We start from the raw sequence: 13,924 nt of genomic DNA on the forward strand, positions 1-13,924 counted from the left end.
GCTTCTTGGAAAACTGAGCACAGTGCTAAGCCCTATCGACTGAAGACCCTGGCAGTGTCTACACTAGTACAAGTTCAGGGAGTTACATTTTTACATTATTAAATTGGTCAATTTAATTTACTTAGCTCTTATTCCAATGGGGAAAAAAAGCCTGTAAAACCTGTGGGGATTAGAGCTCCGCCTAGAGATAAAAAAACATCTCCTCTCTGCAGGTCTCCCTTGGCCCCCTGCTGGGTTTGGCTAAGGTATTGGGGGAAGATCATCCCTTGCACACAGCTGAGCCTGCCTGCCCACCGCCCCCGCCCCCTCAGCCACTCCAAGGAGAGGAATGGCAAGAAGTTAACATAATCATAAAATGCACAGAATTTATTACTTATCAGAATAACTGGGATTGTGTCTTTCACGAAACTGTTTCCTGGCCAATATTCAGGAATGGTAACACCTATGGATTTACAGGACCAGATCTCTGATCCAAAGATCACAGATGAATCTACCAGGCCACTTTTCTTCAATACAAGTTTTTCCTCAAAAGCATTAAGTGAAATCCTGTGATTAAAAAGTATATCTGAGATATTAATCTATGCTCTTCTTCCTTCCAGTGTTCAGTAAGTAATTGGTGGGATGGCAGTGAATTGCCTGGGACATTCTCTGGCTCTTCTATCCCAAGATCCCATGCCATACACATCTATATACGCGTGTGTGTACACATAGTTGGGGGAGGGATCTTAATATGGGTTTTGAGGGAAGAGTGTCATAGAAAGGGAAAGTGTAGACAAACCCTCTAAGATAGAGACATAAGGGGAGGAAATTCCTTTGTCCTTGACTAAGAGTGAACTCCCAGGGCTATAAGGAAGAGGGAGAAGAGATTCAGTAGCAGAAAGGCTGCAGGTCAGGAAAGACCCTTGCAATGACAAGACAGTAAGAGCCCAGAGGAGGCCAGCCTGCAAGGTGTTCCTTGGCTGCAGGTTGGCCAGCTAGCCTAGGAAAAAGTCCCAGTCCCTGGCCATGGCATGGGTAGCAGAAAGATCTCCATACTTCATGGTGTAGAAGCAGCAAAGTGAGCAGCCACTATGACAGAATGGAAGCTCAGAACACTTCTTTTTTTCCATCAAGTCGGAGAAAAATAAAGATCAAAATTTGATATATGAAGTTGTGGGCTGAATTTATACCTGATTTCATAATGAATAATCTAAAAACCACAGTATGTCTGGTTTTGTAAGGCAATTGGAATGGGGGTGGGAGGGGAGACAGTTGTACCTACAAATGCGAAGTTATTTTCAAGGAAGGGCCAACTGAGTTGGCAACTGACAAGACCTCCCAAGTTCAATGTCAGTGGCCCTCAATGTCAAAAAGTTGTCTGCCCTCTTGTGGAGCAAGACAGTCTCACCAGATCATCTTCCATCAGGTTCCAAACTGTCTCTTCTTAGATGTGTGAACTGTCTCAACAAAGTGCAATTTGGTTCCTCCCAATGGGCAGGGCTCCAGTTGCTGTGGATAAACCCAATCAATGTGCTGAACCTGATTCCATAGCCTTCCTCCTCCTTGCTTCTGGGTGAACCTAAGCTGCTCACCTCCTTCTCTGCCAGCAGCTCCAATAGCCCCACTTCAGGTTTTCCCTAATCAGTAAAAGACAGCACCCACTCCATGTGGTTACAGACAAATACAGATTTAGAACTAGCTTCTTTATGTGATCAGCCTGAGAATCACAATAGGACAACAGCTTACAGAGTAACGTCAAACTCTATCAAAAACACATCTCTGCTACCTACAAGCCATCCTCCCACATAGCTCAATTATGCCCATTACTAGCTCACTACCCTAGACAGTCACAAGTTGGGATGCCCATAACAACTATTTGACTGATTGTTGAACTTGCAGGTGTCCAGGCTTGCCTCACAAATTCTGACCCAGGAAAAATGATGCAGGGCTCAGGAATCTGCATGCAACAAGCTTTCAAAAATACTCTGACACAGATGACCTATGAATCACTCTTTGAAAATTATTCTAAGAATCTTAGTCTTATTCTATCTAATATTCTTATTCTAAGAATCTGAGATATAATATGACCTAAAATTAAAAGCTGTGTGTTTGGTCCTTAAATATAAGAGTTTAGGTGGAGGCCGAGAAATATTGTAGTGGCTCAAGCCTTTACCTGCCCAGATAGCTTCACTATACACCAGAGGTTTGTAACTTGGGATTCACAAGAAATTGGGGGGCGGGGGGGATCTGTGAACAAGGAAAGGAACAATTATAGCTTTATTTTCACTGACTTTTTTTTAAGTAATCTCTACATGAATATGGGCTCAAATTTATAACCCCAAGATCAAGAGTCACATAGTCTACTGACTGAGCCAGTCAAGTGTCCCTTCTTTTCACTGATTTCTAACTGAAATCTAACAAACCCTTCAATTTTGAATATGGGTGACAAACCACCACGACAATGGCAGGCCTATGACTGGTTGCCCATAGAGGTCACAGATCTTTCCCTACTGCAGATTCCTCAAAATTCCCATACTTGGGAAGCACTAAAGTTGCTATTAGAACCACTACTAGATCTTGTTATTTAATATGTTAATGAGGATGAATACATATATATTACTCTTTCAGAGTTGAATATTTTGATAACTACATTGGTTTCATTTTCTCTGTAATAGAACATATTTTACCATATGGATTTAAAAGTCTTTAAAATACTTTAAATTATTCTGAAAAAGATTCATAGACTTTCCCAAACTATAAGAATCTATGGCACAAAAACCAGTTAAATTCTGTCCAGGATTATCATAAGGAAGGATGGCTGTAAATCTGGGGTAAACTCATCAAATTATGTTTGAGACAAGAGCGCTTTCTCTCTCATGTCACCTTATACTCTAGTGTAATCACCTGGAATCGGAAGCCCTAATTCCAGTCCTAGATTAGCACTGTTTGTCAGCAAATTACTTTTGAGTCTCATTCTCTCACCTGCCATGAGACAGAGCTGGTAAGGCGATTGCCAATGTCCCTTAAAACATAAACAATTCCATCTTCATGACCAAAATTCTAATAAGGCTGTTCTGGTAAATTCTCACAAAGGCTTCTACTTTGGAGGCATTCAAATGAGGACAGTGCACAGATTTTTTCCAACAAAGAAGAAATGTCTCCCTGCTATAGAGTAAAGCTTACTAAAAATATAATTCGTATATATTCATGAATTTTATATACTTTTTAAAATTCCAGTTGGTTTGAATTTTTAAAACACTGTAGGAAAAAATAGAATGGCTTAAAATTTCCCTCTGCTTACATTGTGAAAAATGGAAAAAATTCAATGTTTTTATGTCAGATCAGCCCTTTAAATTTAAAAATAATAAGATTAATTTCATGCAAATTTTAAAAATTGCTTTGAGTTAGAAATATTTCAAAATAGAGTTTACAATGTTTAAAGATGAAATAGGTGAAATATCAAAAGAACTAATTTTAAAATCTTATTTAGATTCAGCTTCCTATTAATGAATATACCAACCCTTTAGATGTCTGGAATCAATTTGACTACTAAATACTAAGCTAATATTTACTGTAAAATATTCAATAACTAATATTGGCAATGATTTTACTTAGGAAATCTGATGGATAAATGGCCAAATCCATTTATTATCACAATCTCACATTATCAACCAGTAGACTATGAAATAAATTGAGGGGAATTTTACCTGTAGCACTAAAAATGGAGCAACCAGACTATTTAATCATTTATTATTTTCATTTTTAAAATGAATTCATAGATGACTGAAGTAGCCATTTTTAAATATTTATTTATTTGAGAGAAAGCAGTAGGTAAAGGACCAGAGGAAGAGAGAGAATCCCAAGCAGACTCTGTACTGAGCATGGGACACAACATGGGGCTCGATCTCACAACCCCAAAATCAGGACCTGAGCCAAAACCAACAGTCAGATATTTAACCAACTGAGCAACCCAGGTGCCCCTGAAGTAACCATTTTTTAGGAAAGGCAAGACTGAAAGGATGAAATTCTCAAAGAAGCATGTTTAATCCATCAAAGAAAGTGTTTCCTGTCTGAATGGAGTATTTGATTGTAGAGAACATAAATAGACCCAAGCCCAGCCCCTACTATCTCAAGACTCAGAACTGTGCGAGGCAATTTATGCACAATGCACACTTGTTCTCAGGAACACTCCATGGGGTGAGTTTCTCAGATATGTTTTACAGATGGGAAAGCAAAGTCTCAAAGGGGAGAAATTTCCAAAGGGGAGATAAATTCCTGAAGGTCACATGACTAGCAATTGGCAGAGCCAGGATTCAAAACCCTAATCAGTCTGAACCACAAAGTCATGCTCTCTCCACTAGAACATGATACCTGAGGTAAAAATTTAAATGAAATGAATAGCCTGGAGGAAGCCTTGTCCAGTGCAGCACCTTCAACTGCAGATAAAATCACTCACAAATTTAAATTCAAACATTTTTTTAATCAGTACCCTCAGAAGAATTGTGTTACATTAGTCCTCACAATGAGAAACTCTGGTGCCATAACCATGGAAAATACAGAATAAATTCATCTGCAATAGGAATAAGTAGCATGAAATTCAACTGATGGTTGTATTCAACCTAACAACCTAGCATTTTGTCAAAGGATAATTTGAGAGAGCTAATATTCATGACAAACTTTTTAAAAGATTTTATTTATTTATTCATGATAGACACAGAGAGAGAGTCAGAGACATAGGCAGAGGGAGAAGCAGGCTCCCTGTGAGGAGCCCAATGTGGGACTAGATCCCAGGACCCCAGGATCATGACTTGAGCCAGAGGTAGATGCTCAACCAATGAGCCGCCCCCACAATAAACTTAAAGGTCATTTTAAATACACACAATTTGGCACCTGGGTGGCTCAGTGGTTGAGCATCTACCTGTGGCTCAGGTCATGATCCCAGGGTCCTGGGATAGAGCCCCAAATTGGGCTCCCCACAGGGAGCCTGCTTCTCCCTCTGCCTCTCTCTCTCTCTGTGTCTCTCATGAATAAATAAAAATAAAATATTTTTAAAATAAGATATTTTTTAAATAAACACAATTTTTAGAATTTCTAACTTTATCCCTGCATTATTAGGTTGTGCTATTGAGAAGCTGTGTATTCAAACCAAATTATCTCAGCTTCCTTCAGAAATGCCTTAATGAATTAAGATATAATGTTATGTCCTTGGCTTCTAAAGAAAGTTGATATAAAAATTGCCAAATTTGTCTTTCATAAATCTATATTAATAGTAGGTGCCCATTACATTATCTATTTGTTTTCTTATATAAGAAACCATGAGGAGTTTTGATTTATTTGATAAAAAAGCAGGACCCATCTATTTGCTGTCTACAAGAGACTCATTTTAGACAGAAGGACACCTACAGCCTGAAAATAAAAGGTTGGAGAACCATTTACCATTCAAATGGTCCTCAAAAGAAAGCAGGGGTAGCCATCCTTATATCAGATAAACTAAAATTTACCCCAAAGACTGTAGTGAGAGATGAAGAGGGACACTATATCATACTTAAAGGATCTATTCAACAAGAGGACTTAACAATCCTCAATATATATGCCCCGAATGTGGGAGCTGCCAAATATATCAATCAATTATTAACCAAAGTGAAGAAATACTTAGATAATAATACACTTATACTTGGTGACTTCAATCTAGCTCTTTCTATACTCGATAGGTCTTCTAAGCACAACATCTCCAAAGAAACGAGAGCTTTAAATGATACACTGGACCAGATGGATTTCACAGATATCTACAGAACTTTACATCCAAACTCAACTGAATATTTGATCTTATTCTAGATATTGACTCACTCATTTTTTCTTTAGCTTCCAGGCAACTCAGAGCTAAATTCAGGCTGAAGAAGAATGTCGAGGAATAAGGGATGACCAAACCATGAGCACCATGCTACTCACTGCATCTTTTGACTCTCCTTATTCACTCATCACAACACTTAAACAAAGTAGATTCAATCAATGCATCTTATGGAAGGAAAGTGCATGGAGATCACTTTCCTAAGGAGGTCCAGCTACAAAACAGCATTCAAGTCCAGGTCTGAGTCAAAGTTCAAGTATTCCACCAGGTGAAAAGAATTGTTTCACTTTCATTCCCTAATAGCACCCATCCCCTGGCTTTTTAGTTTTGTGTTGTTTTTGTTTATGAACAGCCTAAAGCTCTGTTGTGAATTATATATATGTCACATGTAAATAAAACCTTCCCTCAAAAAATATGTGACCCAGCTAACACTATGATATAACTAGCATAAACACCTATAAGTTCTCTTAGCTACATCAGACACCCAGAATTTCAGGTCCATACTAGCCAGAGACTGATCAGTGGCAACATTCAGTAGCATAACCCACAGAATCTGAAGGAAGTGATCCTCAATCTCGCTTGAGTCCCTCAGCATCCATGCAGACAGGGAGGGACTATGGTTTACCAGTATCTCTTTAGATCAGATTCTTGTCTAAAGAGTTGAGATCAAGAAGGGGGCCAGACACATGGCAGAGTAGTAGGGTCCTGAGCTCACCTCATCCCATGAACACACTGAGATGTCAGCTACAGATATGCAACTAACTATGAAAATCACCTGAAGACCAGCAAAACAGGCCTTCCACAGTTAATTGCAGAGAGAAGGTCACATTGAAAAGTTTGGGAGAGGTGAAGATATGGCCAGGAAGCAAACCCACAGTGAGACTAACCACAAACAGAAGTAACACAAGCACAAAGAAGTGAGAACATCAGACCCTACACCAGGCATCGTTGGCACTGGAGATCCTCACTGGGAAGACAAGTTCCCAAAACATCTGTCTTCAAAAATCAGTGGACTTATTCTGGGAGAGCCAGAAGGCACTAGGAAACTGAGTGCCCACCCTTAAAAGCCAACATACTAAATAATGTGGCTAAAGACACAGCACAGAAGACCAAGAGATGCGCCTGACCTACCTAACACATAGAAACAAACATAGAGAGTTAGACAAAATGAGAAGACAGAAGAATATGTCCCAAATTAAAGAGCAAGACAAAAATCACAAGAACTAAATGAAACAGAGATAAACAATATGCCTGATAAAGAATCCAAAGTAATGGTCATAAAGATACTCACTGGATTTAACAAAAGAGTGGATGAGTTCAGTGAGAACTCCAACAGATAAATAGAAAACATGAAAAAGAACCAGTAAGAGCTGAAAAAGTCAATACCTGGAATATAAAAATACACTAAAGGGAATCAACAGCACATGAGATGATACAGAAGAACAAGCCAGTGATCTGGAAGACAGGATAATGGAAAGCAACCAAACTGAAGAGAGAAAAAAAATAATAATAATGAGAATGAAAAAAGTGAAACCATAAAATTCCTAAAAGAATACATAGGCAGTAATCTCTTGGACATCATCCTTAGCAACATATTTATAAATACGTATCCTCAGGCAAGGGAAACAAAAGTGAAAATAAACTAATGGGATTACACTGAAGTAAAAGCTTTTTACACAGCAAAACTAAAAGGCAACCTAGTGAGTGAGAGGAGATATCTGCAACTGGCATATCTAATAAGAAGGTTAATATCCAAAATATATAGACATATACAACCCAACACCAAAAAACAATCCAATAAAAAACAGGCAGAGGACTTGAATTTTTCCAAAGAAGACATCCAGATGGCAAACAGATACACAAAAAGATGTTCAACATCACCAATCATCAGGAAAATACAAATCAAAACCACAATGAGAGATATCACCTCACCTCAGGCAGAATAGTAAATATCAAAAAGGCAAGTTTGAAAGTAAGTATCAAAAGGGCAAGTTTGCTGAACAAGTTCAGCAAGGTTGTGGAGAAAAGGGAACCCTTATGCACTGTCAATGGGAATGCAAATTGGTGTAGCCACTGTGGAAAATCATATGGAGTTTCCTCAAAACCTTAAAAATAAGAATACCATATCATCCAGTAATTTCACCCACTGGGTATTTACCCAGAGAAAACAAAAACACTAATTTGAAAAGATATATGCATCCCTAGATTTACTACGTCATTATTTACAGCACCCAATCTATGGAAGCAACCCAAATGTTCATAAATAGATGAATGGATAAAGAAAGTTTGGCAAATACACTGTGGAATATTACACAACCTTAAAAAAGAATGAGCTCTTGTGATTTGCAACAACATGGGTGGACCTAGAAGGTATTATGCTAAATGAAACAAGTCAAACAGAGAAAGGCAAATACCGTATCATTTCATTTACACACTGAGTCTAAAAAACAAAAACAAACAACAAGCAGACTCTTTTTTAAATATTTTATTTATTTATTATGAGAGAGAGAGAGAGAGAGAAAGAGGCAGACAGGCAGAGGGAGAAGCAGGCTCCATGCAGGGAGCCCAATGTGGGACTCGATCCCGGGTCTTCAGGATCATGGCATGGGCCAGAAGGCAGACGCTCAACCACTGAGCCACCCAGACATCCCAACAAGCAGACTCTTAAACAAAGAGAACATGGTTACCATAGGGGATATGGGTGGGGGGATGGGTAAAATAGACAAAGGGGATTAAGAGGTACAAACTTCCAGTTATAAAATGAGAGAGATGAAAAGTACAGTATGGGAAATGTAGTCCATAGCATTGTAATATTGTAATAATGTTGTATAGTGACATATGGTGACTACACTTATCCTGGTGGACACTGAGTAATGCATGTATAGACATGCATTGTCTATGCATGTATTGTCAAATCAATATGTTGTATACCTGAAACATAACATTGTATGTTCTGTATAGTCCAATCAAAAAAAGACTTGAGACCAAGAAAAGGATTTTGACCAAAGAGCTCTCACAGTGAAATTTCTCTTAAGTTTATAATTCTCTTTTAATAATAGAAGTAGTATTTCCTATCATCACAGTAGCTAAGAACCTATCAAGCATTTGACATGGATTATTTCATGCAATTTTCAGGACAGTTTGGAGCTAGGCATTACCCATATTCTACAGAAGAGCCTGAAGCTTAAAGGAATTATCTAACTTGCCCAAAGTCATTCCTGTTTAAATAGTAGAAATGGAATCAAAACAATCTGGCCCCTTTGGGTGCCTGGGTGGCTCAGTCAGTTAAGTATCTGACTTCTGCTCAGGGCATGATACCAAGGGTCCTAGGATCAAGCACCACATCAGGCTCCCTCCCCAGTAGGGAGGCTGCTTCTCTTTATCCCTCTGTTCCTCCCCTCCAATTGTGTTCTCTCTCTCTATCTATCTCTCTCTCTCTCTCATGAGTCTCTCTATAATAAATAAATAAAATCTGGAAAAAAAAATCTGGCCCTGGAACTTATGTCTTTTACTACTGACCTACAGGCTTGTTCATAAACTTATCAGAGCAAAATAACCTAAAAGGTTATAAAGCTTATGAAATAACTGTACCCAAGTAGCATTTATATGTACATTTAAAATTTTTATATTAATATAGAATAGGTAAAATTCAATGGTATATAGTAATTGAATATTTAATTCCCAGAATAGCACAGGTCTAAATATTTTTCAAAATAGCTACAAATTAAAGTTTTCTATTAGCCCATTTTATGCTTAGACCCAAAATCCACTTAAAAACAAAAAACAAAAACAAAAGTGAGTTACTACTATAGACTAAATGTTTGTTTCCTGCCAAAATTCATACATTTAAACCTAATCCCCAATGGTATTAAGAGGTGCTGGTCTTTCAGTGGTGATTATGTTATGGGGGTGGGGCCCTGGTAAACAGGATTAGTGCCCTTATGAGAGAGACTCCAAGAGCTCTCTTGCTCCTTCTCCCTTGTGAGGACACAAGATGACATTCATCTGTGAACCAGGAAGTGGTTTTTCACCAGACATTGAATCTGCCAGTTCCTGATCCTGGACTTGCTAGCCCCCAGAATTGTAAGACATAAATTTCTGCTGTTTCCCAGCCACCCAGTTGATGATGTTTTGTGATAGCCACCCAAACAGACTGAAGAGGTCATTCTCTAGAATTACACTTATATTGGTTTTGATCTAGTAATAGTGGTGTGGTGATCTTATAAATGCTGTATTATCAATAAACTCCCCTTCTTCACCAATCTTTTTTTAGACAGTTCCCTCCACTTCATTACCTTAAGATTAGTTTTTTCTTGATAATTTCTCATTCCTTGAAACTTTCTAGGAATCAGGCTGGAAGAAGTATAGGACACCACCAGGCACCCCATCCTGTTTCCAGACCATTGTTGTGCCTCTTTTATCAGCTGTCTCCTTTGAAACACTAACCTGCTTTGTTTTTCACATTATAGCCATATTTTTTCCTCTCATTTAATATTTATTCCAGTTTCTGTCCTGGGATGGATTGGACAGGTGAACAGCAACTGGACTGTGAACTAATTCTCATGGTCCAGTCCATGACAATGTAAGAATCCAGAGAACATTCTCCAGGGTCTCCTTCAGTCTAGGTCACACTGTCTGATAGGCATTCCAGCCCATTGTCTACCCATCTTTCCACCCGAAAGCAATTACTTGGGCAAATGCCATTGTCTATGCCAAATATAAACCCCTAATCACATTCAGGCATAAGGAGCTGAAGTTTCAACTTGTATGTAGAAAATACCTTCAGGTTTAAGGGGCAAATCATGTTACCACCAATTATCAATTTTTTACTAGACAGAACACATCTCAGGTTGAAATTTCCACACTTGGGTAAATACCCTAGCAATTCAGGACTTCCACTAGAATTAAGGATATCTCCCAGCACAAAGAGAGGGTCTACCTTAGAAAGCAGAAACTCCTTAAAACCCCCTAAGCTGCAGTTTTCCAACTTTAAGATTTTTTTTAAACCAACCTTCATATTTGTTTGAAAAATACATATATAGGGCAGCCTGGGTGGCTCAGCGGTTTAGCGCTGCCTTCAGCCCAGGGTGTGATTCTGGAGACCGAGGATCGAGTCCCACGTTGGGCTCCTTGTATGAAGCCTGTTTCTCCCTCTGCCTGTGTCTCTGCCTCTCTCTCTCTCTCTCTAATGAATAAATAAATTCTTTTAAAAAATTAAAAATACATACAATCACAATTACACAAATCAGAAGTATTAATACTAAAATTTTTAAGTTGATAGATTTAATAGAAATGTTACTTTTCTTCTATGTTTGATTTTCTAATCCTTGTGCCATTGATGATTCTAAATAATCAGAAAAATTGACTTTAAAAGGAAAAGACTTTCTATGCACAAATCAAAAGTCTACAAAAAGGAAAGGATAAAGCAGCTTCAAGACCTTCTTTATATCCATTTCTACTGCATTTGAACTTTCCTTTGATGCACATGTGCCAACAGCCTCTTAAATGCTCTCCTCCCTAACTCCAGACTTTCCCCTCCATTATTTTCCATCCACACTTACCAGAGGAATTCCTGTACCCTTTTCCCTCCTTAAAATTTAAAATCATGTATTTATCTGTCTGGTTCTAACAGAACATAGTTCTAATATTACTATCATTTGAGTAGAGTTAATATGCACAATTGTGGCACTGAGGGCTCCAGATAATTGGCTTATTTTACTTCCCTGCCCTCTCCTTGCCAGGCTCTGGAAATTCATATTGCTCCTTCTTGGTCCTAATCTTCATTCTTTGATACTCGGAAATACTATCATTCTTCATTCAATCAAGTTTCTACTGAGCATATACCATGTGCTGAGCACAAAGACAGAATCTGGATATACAGCGGCGCACAAGAAAGACTCCCTCCTGCCTTCATGGAGCTCCTAGACAGCTTCTGCTTTTCCAAAAATTCCTTCAAGCCTGCCAGCTTCTCCACATGACTCCAGGTACACCTTATAGCATTCTTACAGCATTCGAAACAAAATGAATTTTATAGATGTATAAGTTACATATAATGAAATGTACCACATTTAAGTGTACAATTTGGTAAGTGTGACACATATAAAACTGTGTAGCCAACACATCAATCATGATATAGAACATTTCATCACCCAAACCATATCCCCTTACCAACCAGTCATCCCCCTCCAACCTGGCCTTTGGTAACCACTGTTTTGTTTTCTGTCTTTATAGTTTTTTTTCCTACAATTTCATATGAATAACATCATACAGTGTATACTCTTTTGTGTTCAGCTTTTTATACAAAGTGTAATGCTTCAGAGATTCATCCATGTTGATGTATGTGTCGGTAATTCATTTCTTTAAATTACCAAATAATCTGTTGTACAGATTCTTACAATGTGCTGGCATTCTTCAGTTGATGTGCACTGTCTAGTTTCCAATTAGGGACTTTTACAAATAAGACCACCATAAACAATCATATGTCTCTGTGTGAAGATATATTTTCCTTTAAAAAATATTCTATTTATTTATTAATAAGAGAAAGAGAGAGAGAGAGAGGCAGAGACACAGGCAGAGGCAGAAGCAGGCTCCAGGCAAGGAGCCCGACGTGGGACTCAATCCTGGGTCTCCAGGATCAGGCCCTGCACCGAAGGCAGGCGCTAAACCACTGAGCCACCCAGGGAACCCCCAGGCTGCCCATGAAGATATATTTTCATATCTCCTGGGTACTATCTACTGGTGGCATTGTGGTTTTATTTCTTTTTTTTTAACTAAAACATTTTTCCAAAGTGATGAAACTATTTTCTTATCCACAGACAGTATACAAGTTCTAGTTACTGTATATCCTTGCTAAAATCTGTATTATCAGGGATATTAAAATCTCTTTAAGCACATATACTCTAGCAAGATATGTGATGACATCTCATTGTAGTTTTAATTTGCATTTCCCTGGTGACTAGTGATGTTGAAAATCTTTTTGTGTTCTTGTTTTCCTTTTTTGATGGGGGGAGGGTGAAATACTTTTCAAATCTTTTGCACATGTTTAAGTCACATTGTCTTATTATTATAAGAGTTCTTTTTGGAAAAGGAAGTTTTAAAGTGGGGATAGTTTAAAGGATTTCTTGGACGACATCAAGCAAAGAAACATTTCTACTATAGGTGTCCAAGAAGAAGAGAGAAAGGGACAGAAAATTTACTTGAAGACATAATAGCTGAAAACTTCTCTAACCTGGCAAGGGAAAAGACATCCAGGTTCAGGAATTACAGAAAGCTCCAAACAAGATGAAAACAAGGAGGTCCACATCATGACACATAATAATTAAAATGGCAAAAATTAAAGACAGAGAATTTTAAAATCATCAGGATAGAGGTCACTAGTAACATGCAAGGGAAATTCCATAAAGCTATCAGTTGATTTTTTACCAGAAACTTTGCAGGCCAGAAAGGAGCGGCCTCATATATTCAAAGTGCTAAAAGGAAAACACCTACAACCATTACTCTACTGGCAAGGTTATCATTAAGAATTGAAGGAGAGGGGATCCCTGGGTGGCGCAGCAGTTTGGCGCCTGCCTTTGGCCCAGGGCGTGATCCTGGAGACCCGGGATCGAATCCCACGTCGGGCTCCCGGTGCATGGAGCCTGCTTCTCCCTCTGCCTGTGTCTCTGCCTCTCTCTCTCTCTCTATCATAAATAAATAAAAATTAAAAAAAAAAAGAATTGAAGGAGAGATCTTCTCCCAGACAAACAAAAGTTAAAGACATTCATCAGAACTAATTCAGTCTTATAAAAAATGTTTAAGGAATTTCTTTAAATGGAAAAGTAAAGGTCATCATCAGAAGTAATAAAACTATAAAAGGAAAAAAATTCACAAGTAAAAGCAAACATACAAAAAAGTACAGTAATCACTTATAAAGCTAGTATGGGGACTCCTGGGTAGCTCAGTTGGTTAAGCAGCTGCTTTCAACTAGGCTTATGATCCCAGGGTCCTGGGATCAAGCCTCACATGGGGCTCCCTGCTTAGTGGGGAGCCTGCTTCTCCCTCTCCTTCCCACTCATGCTCTCTGTTGCTATCTCTGTCTCTTTCTCTCAACTAAATAAA

This window comes from Canis lupus, chromosome 1 (assembly GCF_003254725.2).
Source record: "Canis lupus dingo isolate Sandy chromosome 1, ASM325472v2, whole genome shotgun sequence".
Taxonomy (NCBI): Eukaryota; Metazoa; Chordata; class Mammalia; order Carnivora; family Canidae; genus Canis; species Canis lupus.